The 17,836-nt window shown below is 42.2% G+C and overlaps 1 protein-coding gene and 1 pseudogene across 2 annotated transcripts in view; one reads left to right on the plus strand and one right to left on the minus strand.

Annotated features, from left to right (window-relative positions):
- LOC308340675 (mitochondrial adenyl nucleotide antiporter SLC25A24) overlaps positions 1 to 17,836 on the plus strand; it is a 59,160-nt gene that overhangs the window by 20,899 nt on the left and 20,425 nt on the right. The window lies entirely within an intron of this gene.
- On the minus strand, positions 2,406 to 3,533 carry LOC308340710 (heterogeneous nuclear ribonucleoprotein A1-like; annotated as a pseudogene). The gene is made up of 2 exons: positions 3,461 to 3,533; positions 2,406 to 3,324 (listed from the first exon to the last, which is right to left on the minus strand). The product of its transcript is annotated as a heterogeneous nuclear ribonucleoprotein A1-like (transcript).

Consider the following 17,836-nt stretch of genomic DNA (forward strand, 5'->3'; position numbering starts at 1 on the left):
AACAAAATCTTGCCATTTGCAACAACATGGATGAAGCTAGAGGTATTATGCTAAGTGAAATAAGTCAGAGAAGGACAAATAGCATATGATTTCACTCATATGTGGAATTTAAGAAACAAAACAAATGAATAAAGGGGGAAAAAGATAAACCAAAAAACAAACTTTAAGAACGTTTTTTTCATTTTTTTTAACTGACATATAATTTATTATTTGTGTCAGGGGTACAGGTCTGTGATTGATCAGTCTTACACAACACCCAGCACTCACCACAACACATACCCTCCCCAATGTCCATCACTCAGCCACCCCATCCCCCTACGCCCCTCCCCTCCAGCAACCCTCAAAACCCAACAAAACCTTTGTTTCCTACAAAAACAAAAACAAAAACAAAAACAGACTCTTAACTAGAAAATAAACTGGTAAGTGGGTAGGGGGATGGCTGAAATAAGTGATGGGGATTAAAGAGTACACTTGTCTTGATGAGAATCACTGTATTATACACCTGAAACTAATATAACACTGTGTGTTCACTTTAGTGGAATTTAAAAAACAAATAAAAGTGGCTAAATAATTATATATGTAACTAATTTAGGGCAGCTTTATTGATATATGATTCACATACCAAAAAATTTGACCTTTTAAAGCACGTATAGTTTGATGGCTTTTAATATATTCGCAGAGTTGTGTAATCACCATTACCTAATTTTGGAGCATTTTCATCACCCCAAAAAGTAACCCTGTACCCACTAACAGTCACTCCTTATTCCTCCTCTGCAAGCCCCCAGCAACCACTGATCTCCATTTTGTTTCTTTGGATTTGTCTGTTCTGGACATATCAGAAAAAAATGGAATCATACAATATGCGGTCTTTTGTGTGTGGCTCTTTTCACTTAGTGTGATATCTTCAAAGTTCATCCATGTTGTAGTGTGTATCAGTACTTCATTCCTTTCTTAGACCACATCACTTCCATTGTAAGGATATATCACAATTTGTTTCTCCATTCATCAGGAGATAGGCATTTGGGTTGTTTCCGTTTTTGGCTATTATGAATAATTCATGCACAAGTTTTTGTGTGAACATATGTTTCCAGTTCTCTTGGGTATGCACCTAGAGGTAAAATGACTCGATTGTATGATAACTTGATGTTTAACATTTTGAAGAACTGCCAGACTGTTTTTGAAAGTAACCACATCATTTTATAGTTGCAACAGCCAGGAAGGAGGGCTTTAGTTTCCCCACACCCTCCCAACACTTGTTATTTGCTGTCTTTTGATTTTTACCATCTTTGTGGGTATAATGTGGTATCTCGTTATTGTTTTGATTTGTATTTCCCCGATGGCTAATAAACTGTATATTCCTTTGCACCTTTGGGCTATTATTATTATTAGCATTTGTGCTTCTTTAGCAAAAATACTAGAATATGTTTATACTGGAAAAACCTGAGTTTTCCTTTCTCTATGTGTCTTCTTTACTACTCACACAGAAAACACTTCACTTCTGACACCTGTGGTCACCAAACGTGTGCCCTCCCCCCACAACAGGCAATTATCTGTGACATTAGCCCAGGTACCCTACAATTTAAGTTAATTCTAACACTATCTGCCTGGAGACAGTGTCAGATCCCATAGGTTAAGGGCTCAGTCCCACAAGACTCCTCCCCGGTTCAGATGCCAATGACAAGTGGCAGGTCCCCATGTTACCCACAGTTTCTGTCCAATTTGGCTACACATTGGAGGTTCCCAAGGCCTCCTTCCTCATTTCATTTGATTAATTTGCTCAGGCGGCTTATGGAATTCAGGGAAATATTTACTTACGTTTTCCAGTTTATTAAAGGATATGATGAAGAATACAGATGAATAGTCAGATGAAGAAATACATAAGGTGAGATCTGGGAGGGTCCCAATCATAGGCTCTTCTGTCCCTGTGGAGTTGGAGTGTGTTACCCTCCTGGTATGGATGTGTTAACCAACCTGGAAGTTCTCTGAGTCCCATACTTTGGGGGATTTTATGGAGGCTTCCTCACATAGGCATGTTCAATTATTAACTCTACTATAAGCCTCTCTCTTCTCTGTGGAGAAATTGGAGTGGGGGACTGAATATTCTTCCTCTTTTTTTTTTAAAGACACATTTATTCAGTGTCATGATCAGACTATTACATTTAGCAATCAACAGTGTGGGTGCAAAAAAAAAAAATCTACATTAAAACCCTTTGTTGGAATGCTTTTTACTTTCCACAGCACAGAAACTAACATGATCTGTTATACAATTAGTCACAAATACGTCCTCAGTTTTTTTGCCCGTACACATGGGTATTGTCTAAAACATGTTTTCTTTGTAGCAGGTAGGCCCTCCCACCACGGTGCTCAGCCGAGTTCAAAATCTCTGGTAATCTGTAGCTTCCATGTCACTTTCTGGCTCTCCTCTCCTGCCAAGTTATGTTCCCTGGCAGTAACGAAAACCTTTTCCCATTCCCATAGCTACTGCTGCTGCTAGAACTGCCAGGGCCACCTTGGTTTCGTGGTTTGGCAAAGTATTGTCCTCCACCACCATAGGGACCAGATTGTCAGCCTTCAAAATTTCCTCCTTTCATGGGTACAAAATTTGAGGATTGATTGTTGTAATTGCCAAAATCATTATAACTTCTGCCACCTCCAAAGTTGCTTCCATCATTACCAAATCCATTATAGCCATCCCTACTGCCACTGTATCCACAACCACCTTGACTGCCCCAAAGCCACCTCACCCTCTGAAATTCCCTCCGTGATCAAAGTTGCCATTCTCACCAAAACCACCTCCACAACCACCCCAGAGTTTCCAGAACGACTTCGACCTTTGGTTGGACGAAGCACTAGCCATCTCTTGTTTAGATAGGGCTTTCCTTACTTCACAGTTGTGGCCATTCACAGGATGGGATTTTTGAATGACAGTCTTGTCTACAGAGTCATGGTCATCAAATGTTACAAAAGCAAAGCCTCTCTTTCTGCCACTGCCTCGGTTAGTCATAATCTCAGTCACTTCAATTTTCCCATACTGTTCAAAATAATCTCTTAGATGATGTTCTTTGGAGCCTTTTTTAATGCCACCAACAGGAATCTTTTTCACAGTTAAGTGGGCACCAGGTTTTTGAGAATTTTCTCTGAGACAGCCCTCTTTGGTTCCACAGCTCTTCATCCACCTTGTGTGGCCTTGCATTCATGGTCGCATCCTCTTCCTTCAGAGTGGCATACGGGACAAACCCAAAGCCTCTGGAGCATCTGGTGTTTCTCATTACCACACAGTCTGTCAGTGTTCCCCATTGCTCAAAATGGCTCATCAGGGGGCGCCTGGGTGGCTCAGTGGGTTAAAGCCTCTGCCTTCGGCTCAGGTCATGATCCCAGGATCCTGGGATCGAGCCCCGCATCAGGCTCTCTGCTCGGCAGGGAGCCTGCTTCCTCCCCTATCTCTGCCTGCCTCTCAGACTCTCATCGGTTTCAAAGCTCAAACCTCCGATGAAGAGCTGGTCAGGCTCTTTGGGAGTCTCTGACTTAGACATGATGGCAGTGGGAGGGGAGATGTTAATGAAACTAATGACGCTTACTCAGTGGTGAGGGACTGAATATTCTAAGCTTCTAATCATGGTTTGGTGTATCTGGTGACCAGCCCCCATCCAGGAGCCCACTGACAGCCCCCTCATTAGAACAAAAGCTCCCTGTGCTCTTATCATTTAGGAATTTACAAGAGTTTTAGGAGCTTTGTGTCAGGGATGGGTCAGAGACCAGATATCAGAACAAGAGATGCCCCTAGGGCTCTTATCAGTTAGGAATTTATAAGGGTTTTAGGAGCTTTGTGTCAGGAACTGGGGGCAGAGACTAATGAATGTATTTTCTGTCACCTCACAAGGTTCTCAAAGGCAGAGTGTAGTTAGGGTTTTCAGCAGTGGAAACCATGGACCTTCCCTTGAGTACTGAGCTGTCAGTGTGGCTAGCATACCTCCAGGTATCAGCTCCTTTGCTGCCATTTCACCATCCCTTAGTGGCCCAAACCGCAAGTTGATGAGAGAAATCTGAAAGGCGCTGCTTGAAGCAGTTGTGGCTAGGTCCTCAGAGTATGAGGTAGGAGTTACTCAGTTGAAGCTTAGACTCTTTCAGTCTTCCTTTGGCCACAGTGATTATTCCAAATGTTTACCATGTCATTCCTGCCTGCCACTCTCTTAGTGACTGTCCATTCTGTGTTACTTCAAAGAACATGTTCAGCTAGACATGGCTGAAGTCTGTTGAGGTTGCTCCCACCACGTTTCTTTCAGTTCTCTGAGCTCTCTAAGAGTCTTTTCCAACTTTGGAGCAGTAAGAACCGCTTAAGGGACTAAGCCCCTCCCCCCCATCCTTTGTTAGCCTTCAGTTTTCACCTCAGAGGGAGCTGCACTGCCTAAATCCTCCCCCTTCCATCCTACAGCAGTTTTCTTTATTTGTGCAACTTGTTTCCCTGCTCTGTGGCTCTTACAGGTGGTAACCATGAGCTTATTTCTGTAGTTAGTGGTTAGAAATACAGTTTCTAAAGTTAGAATGCCTACTCCACTTACCAGGCCTGTGACCCAGGACAAAATACTTAGCCTTTTTCTCTAAATAAAGCTGAGACAATAGAAAGTGTATAGGATTGTTTTCGGGATTAAGTACATTTACTTGAAGAGTGCTCAGAACAATGCCTTCAAAGGCTCAGTGAGTATTAGCTATTACCTGCCATTGTCTAGTGCCTGTTTTTCCTACTACACTAAGCTTTGAGGACACAGACCACTTCTGTCTTGCTAACTATTACATACTCAGCACCTTATAATCATGGGCCCTCGGAAAATATTGAAGAATGTGTTGAAGAATGAGTAGATGTTATTCTAGTGAAAAAGGGTTGGCGGCAGGACATTCTAGGTAGCGGGAGAGACACGTGAAGACGTGGAAGCACGTCGTGAAGGGCACATTCGTGGAATGGTCTCTAGACCACCAGTGGTCTGTCTCTTGGCTAGTGGTCCGTGTGCGGTTTGAGTGGTCCATCGGAGACAGCCATGAGTGTAATCATAATGACCAATTTGTGGGATTTAAGAAAAAGGACAGCTGAAACAGTAGACAAGAAGAGTGAGTCAGGGGAGACTAATTTGTTTCAAACTGTCCTAAGGTTCTTACTCAGGAGAGGGAGGTGAAATACTAACTTTAAAGATTTTGTTATTATATGTACATAGCAAAATTTCACGGTAAGCCCTGAAAGTCTTGGAATTGGGGATATAACTTCTAAACCAGCGAGGGAGGAAACTGGAATAAGAAGTTCAACAAGCATGAAATTCAGGCAATCTGACAAAGTAAAGAAAGGAGGAAAACAATTCAAAGAAAAAAATGAGACAAATAGGAAGCAGAAGATGGGATGGGAGAAACAAGTTTTAGGTACAATAAAACCCCACCAAGATGTGCCTGGAATTATGTTAGGTCCTATTTTCCTTTCGCCTCCATTCCCAAATGGGGCAGATTAAATAAAGTTACTATATTTTTGGGGGGTGTGGGGCGGGAGAGAAGAGTAAGTTAAGACGTAATTGCCTCTGGTCAGTCAGGATTTTCTCAGTTTAGTGTACAATCTGATGGGGACAAAGAATTTCAATATTTTCATAGTATTGTGACAGAATATACTCATTGAAAAATATTATTAACAAAAAAGGAAAAAAAGAAAAGTATTACTGACCTCACAGTGGTGTGAGACTATTATTTTTTATGATCCCTACTTATAGTGGACTTTTAATGTATATCAAAACAAAAACATAAGATTTGCTAGAACACAGAGATTGTCAGATGAAAGAAAAAGGAAAATAAAATCCTACAAACTAAAAAAAAGCTGAGGTAGCTAATTAATATCGGATAAAATTATAAAGTAAAAAAATACTAATGGGAAATAAAGTGTCACCATAGGGATTCATCGGGGGCTTCTTGCTCGGCAGGGAGCCTGCTTCTCCCTCTACCTCTGCCTGCTACTCTGCCTGCCTGTGCACGTGCGCTCTGTCTCTCTGTCTCTCTCTCTCTCTGACAAATAAATAAATAAAAAATCTTTAAAAATAAAAAAATAAAAAGTGTCATCATATTTAAAATTCACCACAAAGGGATGCCTCGGTGGTTCAGTCTGTTAAGCGTCTGCCTTCTGCTCAGATCATGATCCCAGGGTTCTGGGATCAAGTCCTGCTTCAGGTTCCTTGCTCAGCAGGGAATCTGCTTCTCCTGCCAGCTGTTCCCCCTGCTTGTGCTTTCTTTTTCTCTCATTCTGATAGAGATAGATAGATAGATAGATAGATAAAATCTGAAAATTCATCACAAAGATATAAAATTTTTAAGCTGCTTGATAGAATTCTGGGGATAAATTGACAATCTTTTTTTTTAATTAAATTTTTATTTATTTTCAGCGTAACAGTATTCATTGTTTTTTCACCACACCCAGTGCTCCATGCAATCTGTGCCCTCCCCAATACCCACCACCTGGTTCCCCCACCCCTTCAAAACCCTCAGGTTGTTTTTCAGAGTCCATAGTCTCTCATGGTTCACCTCCCCTTCCAATTTCCCTCAACTCCCTTCTCCTCTCCATCTACCCTTGTCCTCTATATTATTTGTTATGCTCCACAAATAAGTGAAACCATATGATACTTGACTCTCTCTGTTTGACTTATTTCACTCAGCATAATCTCTTCCAGTCCTGTCCATGTTGCTACAAAAGTTGGGTATTCGTCCTTTCTGATGGAGGCATAATACTCCATAGTGTATATGGACCACATCTTCCTTATCCATTCATCCGTCGAAGGGCATCTTGGCTCTTTCCACAGTTTGGCGACCGTGGCCATTGCTGCTATAAACATTGGGGTACAGATGGCCCTTCTTTTCACTACATCTGTATCTTTGGGGTAAATACCCAGCAGTGCAATTGCAGGGTCATAGGGAAGCTCTATTTTTAATTTCCTGAGGAATCTCCACACTGTTCTCCAAAGTGGCTGCACCAGTTTGCATTCCCACCAACAGTGTAAGAGGGTTCCCCTTTCTCCACATCCTCTCCAACACACATTGTTTCCTGTCTTGCTAATTTTGGCTATTCTAACTGGTGTAAGGTGGTATCTCAATGTGGTTTTGATTTGAATCTCCCTGATGGCTAGTGATGATGAACATTTTTTCATGTGTCTGGTAGCCATTTGTATGTCTTCATTGGAGAAGTGTCTGTTCATATCTTCTGCCCATTTTTTTTTAGCTATTTTTTTTTAAATTAAATCTTTTATTTATTTCAGCGTAACAGTATTCATTGTTTTTTCACCACACCCAGTGCTCCATGCAATCTGTGCCCTCCCCAATACCCACCACCTGGTTCCTCCACCCTCCCACCCCCCGCCCCTTCAAAGCCCTCAGGTTGTTTTTCAGAGTCCATAGTCTCTCATGGTTCACCTCCCCTTCCAATTTCCCTCAACTCCCTTCTCCTCTCCATCCACCCTTGTCCTCTATATTATTTGTTATGCTCTACAAATAAGTGGACCATATGATACTTGACTCTCTCTGTTTGACTTATTTCACTCAGCATAATCTCTTCCAGTCCTGTCCATGTTGCTACAAAAGTTGGGTATTCGTCCTTTCTGATGGAGGCATAATACTCCATAGTGTATATGGACCACATCTTCCTTATCCATTCATCCGTCGAAGGGCATCTTGGCTCTTTCCACAGTTTGGCGACCGTGGCCATTGCTGCTATAAACATTGGGGTACAGATGGCCCTTCTTTTCACTACATCTGTATCTTTGGGGTAAATACCCAGCAGTGTAATTGCAGGGTCATAGGGAAGCTCTATTTTTAATTTCCTGAGGAATCTCCACACTGTTCTCCAAAGTGGCTGCACCAGTTTGCATTCCCACCAAGAGTGTAAGAGGGTTCCCCTTTCTCCACATCCTCTCCAACACACGTTGTTTCCTGTCTTGCTAATTTTGGCCATTCTAACTGGTGTAAGGTGGTATCTCAATGTGGTTTTGATTTGAATCTCCCTGATGGCTAGTGATGATGAACATTTTTTCATGTGTCTGGTAGCCATTTGTATGTCTTCATTGGAGAAGTGTCTGTTCATATCTTCTGGCCATTTTTTAATATGATCATCTGTTTTGTGTGTGTTGAGTTTGAGGAGTTCTTTATAGATTCTGGATATCAACCTTTTGTCTGTACTGTCATTTGCAAATATCTTCTCCCATTCCGTGGGTTGCCTCTTTGTTTTATTGACTGTTTCTTTTGCTGTGCAGAAGCTTTTGATCTTGATGAAGTCCCAAAAGTTCATCTTTGCCTTTGTTTCCTTCGCCTTTGGAGACATATCTTGAAAGAAGTTGCTGTGGTTGATATCAAAGAGGTTACTGCCTATGTTCTCCTCGAGAATTCTGATGGATTCCTGTCTCACATTGAGGTCTTTTATCCATTTCGAGTTTATCTTTGTGTACAGTGTAAGAGAATGGTTGAGTTTCATTCTTCTACATATAGCTGTCCAGTTTTCCCAGCACCATTTATTGAAGAGACTGTCTTTTTTCCACTGGATATTTTTTCCTGTTTTGTCGAAGATTATTTGACCATAGAGTTGAGGGTCCATATCTGGGCTCTCTACTCTGTTCCACTGGTCCATGTGTCTGTTTTTATGCCAGTACCATGCTGTCTTGGTGATCACAGCTTTGTAGTAAAGCTTGAAATCAGGTAACGTGATGCCACCAGTTTTATTTTTGTTTTTCAACATTTCCTTAGCAATTCGGGGTCTCTTCTGATTCCATACAAATTTTAGGATAATTTGCTCCAGCTCTTTGAAAAATACTGGTGGAATTTTGATCAGAATGGCATTAAAAGTATAGATTACTCTGGGCAGTATAGACATTTTATCAATGTTTATTCTTCCGATCCAAGAGCATGGAATGGTTTTCCATCTTTTTGTGTCTTCTTCAATTTCTTTTATGAGTGTTCTGTAGTTCCTCGAGTACAGATCCTTAACCTCTTTGGTTAGGTTTATTCCGAGGTATCTTATGGTTCTTGGTGCTATAGTAAATGGAATCAATTCTCTAATTTGCCTTTCTGTATTTTCATTGTTAGTGTATAAGAAAGCCACTGATTTCTGTACATTGACTTTGTATCCTGCCATGTTACTGAATTGCTGTATGAGTTCTAGTAGTTTGGGGGTGGAGTCTTTCGGGTTTTCCATATAAAGAATCATGTCATCTGCGAAGAGAGAGAGTTTGACTTCTTCCTTGCCAATTTGGATACCTTTTATTTCTCTTTGTTGTCTGATTGTTGTTGCTAGGACTTCTAATACTATGTTGAACAAGAGTGGTGAGAGTGGGCATCCTTGTCGTGTTCCTGATCTCAACGGGAAGGCTGCAAGCTTTTTCCCATTGAGGATGATATTTGCTGTGGGTCTTTCATAGATAGATTTGATGAAGTTCAGGAATGTTCCCTCTATCCCTATACTTTGAAGCGTTTTAATCAGGAACGGATGCTGCATTTTGTCAAAAGCTTTTTCTGCATCAATGGAGAGGATCATGTGGTTCTTCTCTCTTCTCTTATTGATTTGTTCTATCACATTGATTGATTTGCGAATGTTGACCCATCCTTGTAACCCAGGGATGAATCCCACCTGGTCATGATGGATAATCTTTTTAATGTGCTGTTGGATCCTGTTTGCTAGGATCTTGTTGAGAATCTTAGCATCCATATTCATCAGTGATATCGGTCTGAAATTCTCCTTTTTGGTAGGGTCTTTGCCTGGTTTGGGGATCAGGGTAATGCTGGCTTCATAAAAAGAGTCTGGAAGTTTTCCTTCTGCTTCAATTTTTTGAAACAGCTTCAGGAGAATACGTATTATTTCTTCTTTGAAAGTTTGATAGAATTCCCCAGGGAATCCGTCAGGTCCTGGGCTCTTGTTTTTTGGGAGGTTTTTGATCACTGCTTCAATCTCGTTACTAGATATCGGTCTATTCAGGTTGTCAATTTCTTCCTGGTTCAATTTTGGGAGTTTATAGTTTTCCAGGAATGCATCCATTTCATCTAGGTTGCTTAGCTTATTGGCATATAACTGTTGATAATAGCTTCTGATGATTGTTTCTACTTCCTTGGTGTTAGTTGTGATCTCTCCCTTTTCATTCATAATTTTATTAATTTGGGCTTTCTCTCTTTTCTTTTGGATTAGTGTGGCCAATGGTTTATCGATCTTATTGATTCTTTCACAAAACCAGCTTCTAGTTTCGTTGATACGTTCTACTGTATCTCTGGTTTCTACCTCGTTGATCTCTGCTCTAATCTTGATTATTTCCCTTCTTACGTGTGGAGTTGGTTTGATTTGTTGTTGATTCTCCAGTTCTTTAAGGTGTAGAGACAGCTGGTGTATTCTGGATTTTTCAATTTTTTTGAGGGAGGCTTGGATGGCTATGAATTTCCCCCTTAGGACCGCCTTTGCTGTATCCCATAGGTTTTGGAGTGAAGTGTCTTCGTTCTCATTGGTTTCCATAAATTGTTTAAGTTCTTCTTTGATCTCCTGGTTGATCCAAGCATTCTTAAGCAAGGTGGTCTTTAGCTTCCAGGTATTTGAGTTCCTTCTGAACTTTTCCTTGTGATTGAGCTCCAGTTTCAAAGCATTGTGATCTGAGAATATGCAGGGAATCATCTCAGTCTTTTGGTATCGGTTGAGCCCTGATTTGTGACCCAGTATGTGGTCTATTCTGGAGAAGGTTCCATGTGCACTTGAGAAGAATGAGTATTCTGTTGTTTTAGGGTGGAATGGTCTGTATATATCTATGAGGTCCATCTGGTCCAATGTGTCATTCAATGCTCTTATTTCTTTATTGATTTTCTGCTTCGATGATCTATTTCTGAGAGAGGCGTGTTAAGATCTCCTACTATTAATGTATTCATATCAATATGACTCTTTATCTTGATTAATAGTTTTCTTATGTAATTGGCTGCTCCCATATTGGGGGCGTAGATATTTACAATTGTTAGATCATCTTGATGGATAGTCCCTTTAAGAATTATGTAGTGTCCTTCTGTATCTCTGACTACTGTCTTTAGTTTAAAATCTAATTTATCTGATGTGAGAATTGCTACCCCGGCCTTCTTTTGAGGCCCATTGGCATGAAAGATGCTTCTCCATCCCTTCACTTTCAGTCTGGGTGTATCTTTAGGTTCAAAATGGGTCTCTTGTAGACAACATATGGATGGGTCCTGTCGTTTTATCCAATCTGCAACCCTATGTTGTTTTATGGGCGCATTTAGGCCATTCGCATTGAGAGTGATTATTGAGAGATACGTTTTTATTGACATTGTGTTATCTTTGAAGTCTTTCTTTCTGTGGATTGTCTCTATATTTCTGTTCAATGCTATTCTTAGGATTTTTCCTCTTTTATAGAACCCCCCCTTAGTATTTCCTGCAGTGTCGGCTTGGTGGTTGCATAGTCTTTTAAGCCTTGCCAGTCTTGGAAACTCTTTATCTCTCCATCCATTTTTTTTTTTTTTTTCTCCATCCATTTTGAATGTCAGTCTTGCTGGATAAAGTATTCTTGGCTGCATGTTCTTCTCATTTAGTGCCCTGAATATGTCTTGCCAGCCCTTTCTGGCTTGCCAGGTGTCTGTGGACAGGTCTGACGTTATTCTGATGGGCTTTCCTCTGTACGTAAGGAGCTTCTTTGTCCTAGCGGCTTTCAAGAGATTATATCTACAATTATTATTCCTCAATTTTACTATGAGGTGCCTGGATGTTTTTTTGGAATTTATAATCTTGGGGGGAGACTGTTCTGCCTCTAGTACAGGAACACTTGTTCCATTTGCAAGATTGGGAAAATTTTCATGAAGAACTTGTTCCACTATATCTTCTAGACTTCTTTCTTTCTCCTCCCCTTCAGGGATTCCAATAATTCTGACGTTGGAACGTTTCATGGCATCATTTATTTCCCTGATTCTGTTTTCGTGGCTTCTAAGCTGTTTGTTCCAGGCTTCCTCCTGATCCTTTCTCTCTATCTGTTTGTCCTCCAGATCACTAATTCTATCTTCTGTCTCAGTTACCCTAGCTTTTAGAGAATTTAGATTAGATTGGAACTCATTGAGAGCATTGTGAACCTCATCCCTGGTGGCCTTCAGCTCTGCCCTAACATTATGAACATCATCCCTGGTCTCTTTCAATTCTGCCCTAATCAATTCCGTTTGGTCATCCATGGCTTTCTCCAACCTAGCTATTGCCTGGATAATTGTTAGCCTGAATTCTCTTTCTGACATATTGTCTATGTTGACAGCCATTAGCTCTGTTGCAGAAGGCCCATCCTCTGTATTTTTCTTCTGTTGGGGATTCCTCCTCCTAGTCATTTTGGGGAGAGATGACTGGACAGATGTAGCTGGATGTATCGACCGTGGTGCCGTCAAGGTGCACCCTGGAACGCTTCTGAGCACTCAGGATTCCCCACCCAAACGAGAGAAAAAGGAAAAGAAAAAGAAAAAAGAGAGAGAGAGACAGGAAAAAAAGGGAAGATAAAAGAGAAGGTTCAGCCCAAATGAGCCCCAGGGTAAGATTTATGACGTATACAAACAAAAACAGATAAACAAAAAGACTGATAAAAGTATATGACGAGAGAAAATATATATATATATATATATATATATATATATAAAAGCAAAAAAAGGAGGAGCCTCGTCAAGAAGAACCCCAAGTATAAGATCTATATACTATCAGGACAAACATAAATACACAGAGACACTGGCAGAAGAAAAAGATGGGAGCATGGTTATAGATTCTCAGTGTGGGCGAGGAAGGTTATTTTGATTCTTCCTGGATGTATCTTGATATCTTTGTTAAAGGACTCAACTTTCCTAAGAAAAAGGGGGATTAAAAATTGGTTTACCTATAGGGGTAGCATTGATTGGAGAAAGGGGGTTACCTTGAAGTTTAACTCTGTATGAATATTAGAAAATAAAAATAAAAAAGGAATAAACTGGACTAAACTAAAATTTTTTTAAAAATTAAAAAAAATAGAAAAGCAAAAGAAAAACACATGTGTATGTATCAAAAAATTCAGGTTAGAAGTTTATTATGGAATTTGATGTACTGGACATCTCACTGTGATGGTAAATAGGTTAAAAAATTATCTATATAAAAAAAAGAAAAAAAAATGAACCAGAATAGTGGGAATGAATTAAAAATAAAAGTTGTATCTATGAAGTAGTGGTGGTTGTTCTCTTGTAGTCTTTTTTTTTTTTTTTCCTTTCCTGATTTGTTTTCTGGGGGAGGGGGCGGCCACGTGGGTTTTCAGTCAATGATGTTTCCTGAGTTAAGTCCTCCCGCCCCCCTCAAGGGGGTGGGCTCTGAGAAAAACAGTTTTTTCAGGCTTTTGTTCTCTGGAGGTTTTTATGTTTGTTCACTTCTTTTCTCTCGCCTTGACAGCTTTTGATGGTTTTTGGAGGTTTAGAGGAAAGAAAACTGCACCCCAACCTCCCTCTCGGAGAGAAGCCTCAGTCTGCTCCCCTGCAGGTGCTGCAGCCGCTGGGCCACTGGCAGAGCAGGTTCTGAGTTGCGGTCCCTGGGGACGCAGGATCTCCTGCTTGTACGCAAAACCATGGCAGCGGCGGCTGTCTGGGCAGCTCCAGACCGCCAGAGAGGTTCCAAGCAGCGATCGCACACTGAGATTTTCCCGCTGGCCGGGGCTAAGAGCACCGGGCTTGCTAGCACCTCTCCCAGGGGAGGGTTTGGGGCGCGGGCGTCTCCGGCTCTATCGGCTCTATCGGCTCTATCGTGGCGGGGGTCCCAGAACACCAGGCTGGGCATTCGTGCACCTCTCTCAGGGGAGGGTGAGGCGCGTTCTGCCGTCTGGTGTGGCTCCCAGCCCCTCACGGGAGCCGGACTCCACTCGTTCTCGGGCGCGCTGGTGGCTCAGGGACAAAGACCAGGTTTCTCCGCCGCACTCTCTCTGGCTCAGCGCCAGGGGAGGCTGTCCTGGGTCTGGGGACTTAAGCCCCTGTCCCTAGCCACCCTGATTCCCACAATTTCCCCCCTCGATCCTTTGCTCTTTTGAGTGCTTTCAACCAGACTCCAAGTTAATGCTGGTCCCCAGACACAGGGCACTCTCGTATCGGGGTATTATTTTCCAATCGGTCGCCTCTGGTGGCTCCCTCCCCCTTTTGTTTCTCTTCCGATATCAGTCCGACATTCCCACTCCACTTTACCTGCCCACTGGCGTCTTCTGCCCCCCGTAGAGATCCAGACGTGTATAATTCTGATCTCAGGCTGATTTCATGGGTGATCGGAGTTCTTTGGTAGGTAATCAGCTCACTTTAGGGTACAGGTTGAAAAGGCGCCTCCTCCTACTTCCCCGCCATCTTGTTTCGTCCTAAATTGACAGTCTTTTATAGTGGTGAGAAATTTTAACAAATCTCTTCCTTGTTAGATCAAGCTGAGAAAAAATTTAGTCAAGATGGAAGAGAAATAAATAAGCGTGATTTAATAGGCATCGATGGAAACATGTACCCAAAAATCAGAAAAAATTTTTTTCTCATGTACATATATCATGTATAAAAATTGATTTTATAGTGGGCCCTAAAGCCAGGCTCAACATGTTTCAAATAATTGGTATCACAGAGACCATTTTCTTTGACCATATAGATTAATTTAGAAATTAATAGTGGAAGTAAATTCTAAAAATACCATTGGTTTGGGATATGATATACACTTCTCAGTAATTTTGGGGTCAAAGAGGACATCATAGTAGACATTCAAGGGTACTTTGACTTGAAAGAATATCACATGTGAAAGCTTTTGAGATATAGCTGAAGTGGTACTTTGGGGGAATGTTAAAGCTTTGAAGCTTGTATTAGAGAATTAAGGGGTGCACGGGCTACGAGGCCAGAGCCATGAGTGAGATCAAGATCATCTACCACCTGGACGGGCAGGAGTCATGGTACCTGGTGAAGCTGCCCCTGCCCACCAAGGGCATCTTTATGGACTTGAAGGGCATTCTGCAATGACCCAGCAGTATATTCTTCTTCAGTCTGTGGACCATGGGTTTGGAGCGGTGGAGGAGGACATGTGGGATGACAATGCCTAGCTGAAGTTGCTGTCCACTGAGGGCTGCACTCAGAACCCGCTCCCTTCTGTGCTGACACGTGCCACGCCCCATGGAGCGCAGAGGAGGCATGGGAACTCCTGGGCCTGCACTTCTCCCCTCGTGCTGGTGGGAGCAGCCAGGAAAACCTGCACAGGGACACACAGATAGACTCCTTCATATCTGCCTGACACGAGTGGCCATGCAGGAGGGACGGCTCAGAGCACACAACCCAGCTAAATGAAACTGCAGACATGGAGCCGTGGTGAGAGCCAGGGGCCTGTGATTGCTCAGCCACCTTTATGAGCAGCAAGTTGGAGACCACCAGCTTCTTCGATTTGGGTGAGGATGACTGTATCTGCAGGTTCCGCAGCTCCACAGAGCAGAGAGCACCTCACAGCTGATGAGAAGACAAGCGGTGTTGGAAGCAGGGGGTTTCATGGCCTAAGTGGACCTGGTCCTTCAGCAGCACCATGGACTCCACCATGTCACTCAACATCACAGTCACTCTCAGGGAAAAGTACAAGTTTCTGGGCATCTCCACTGCAGGCCAAGGCAATGAGTGTGGTGATGGAGGCGTCTACGTTGTCTCTGTCGTGAAGGCTGGGGCCACGGCTGCTGGTGGAGGTGTAGATCTAGGGGATACGCTGTTACAGGCAAGCTAGATGAGCTGTGAGAACATGAGTAATGACAGCACGGTACGGGTTTTGTGGCAGACTGTGCACAGACTGGGGCCATCACCCTAACTATAGCCAGGGTAGCTGGGACCCAAGTCCACGTAGCTACTTCACACTGCCCAGGAGTGAGCCCATCCGGCCCACTAACCCTGCATCCTGGGTCACCCACGCTGTGGCCTCTGGCATGAGCCCTGTCCTGAGTACCATCACCTCCACTGGCTCTTCCATCACGAGCTTCATTCATGACAGAGTGCCTGGACGACTTACACGTGTCCTTCCACACTGATGGGGCCACCATCGTCAAAGCCATGGCCTCTGAATCTGGGCTGGAGGTCAGTGGCTGCAGCTCAAGATTACCATCCCCAGTGCTTTCATTGGTTTGGGCGTGGTGGACTTGCTATGCCATAATGGGGAAGGCCTCCATGATTGGCAGGAGGCCAGCCAGTAGCCAGCAGCCTTCCAAAAGCAACTTTACCCGCTGCGCTGGCAACAAGCTCACCTCTGGGCAGTGCTTCTCCATCTTCGGGGACCTCCATGGCAACATGGCCAACGTGTCCCTCCATGATCACAATGACTTCCATGGTACCTCTGACCAGGACACACTCGCCCCCCTGCCAAACCCAGGGGCCACCCCTTGGTCCAAGGCTTTCCCTTACCAGTACCCACTGCTCTCACACCCCTACAGCCTGAGCCGGGGCTTCCCAGAGCTGTTTTTTTTTCTTTTTTTGTTTTTTGTTTCTTTGTTTGTTTTGAGAAACTTGTTAAGCTGAGTCTCAAATTAATATCAAAGGGCAAAGGCCCAAGAATAACCTAGACATTCTTGAAGAGCCATGGGAAGCAGGGGACCTGCTCTATCGGATATCTAGAGTTGTTATTAAGCTATGATTAAGACAGTGGTAGTGGTACCCATATAGACAAGTTGACAAAAGGGACACGATATCCCAGAAACAGACCCATCCATATCTGGGATTTGTCACATAAGATAAGTAGCTTTGCAGATCACTTTGCAGAAAAGAAGAGATTATGCAGTACATGGTGGTAGTGCCTCTGTTATCCATGCAGACAGGAATGAAGCTGGGTACCTACCTCACACCATACACAAAAATCAACCTAAATGTGAAAGTGAAACTATAATACTTGTAGGGGAAGAAAAGGAAGTGTCTTTACCTCAATGTGGGAAAGGATTTATTTAAAAAAAAAAACACAAAAGGCAGTAGCATAAATGAAAAGATTGATACATTCAGTTCTATTAAAATTAAGAGCATCTCCACAGATACCATAAACAAAGTGAAAAGACAAAAGATATTTTCTAATTTATAATTTGGTGTATTAGAATCAACTATATAAAGAACTGTACATACAAAAGAAAAAGATAGCCAACCCACTAAAAAAAATGGGAAAAAGACACAAGCAGGCGTTTTCCACATGGGGAAACATGAATAGCAAGTGAATATGATATGGGATGTTGAACCTCCTTGGTGATTTGAAGAGAAATGCACTTTAAACCCACAGTAAGACTATTTTATTTAAGAAGTTTGTCAGTGTTCTGTGGCTTTAAGCTACGGAATTTAGAATTCATTTGTTCATTCAGTAAATATTTTCTCTGTGCTGGGCACTGTTCTAAATACTTGGGCCATCTCAGTGATCCAAATCAACAAAAATCCTTGTCCTATGGAAGATACTTATGAATGCATATATGAGAGGTTGAGGAGTAGGGTCAGACAATAAACAGTTGCATTAAAATAGAAAATAGTGATAAAAATAGAGCTCTAAATATTGCAACCCACAATAATGTTATAGACAGAGTAGTAACTAGGGCTCTCATGTGAAATGTTAATACCCATGTGCTGAGACAAATTAAAGTTTGTGCATTTTCACATATGCAGATCAAAATTAATTCGTACCAGAAAACATACTATTAAGACCTGAAAATTGCATTTGATTTGACTACCATCTTTATATATCATTTTTATATGAATTATTGATAAATATAAGGTCTAGGGGAGACACCCAAACTTTTTTTTTAGAGACAGTCATTAATTCAACAAATAAATGAAAATCTTCTTTGCACCAGCCACATTTGGT

The sequence above is a fragment of the Martes martes genome, assembly GCF_963455335.1.
Source record: "Martes martes genome assembly, chromosome: 4".
Classification (NCBI taxonomy): domain Eukaryota; kingdom Metazoa; phylum Chordata; class Mammalia; order Carnivora; family Mustelidae; genus Martes; species Martes martes.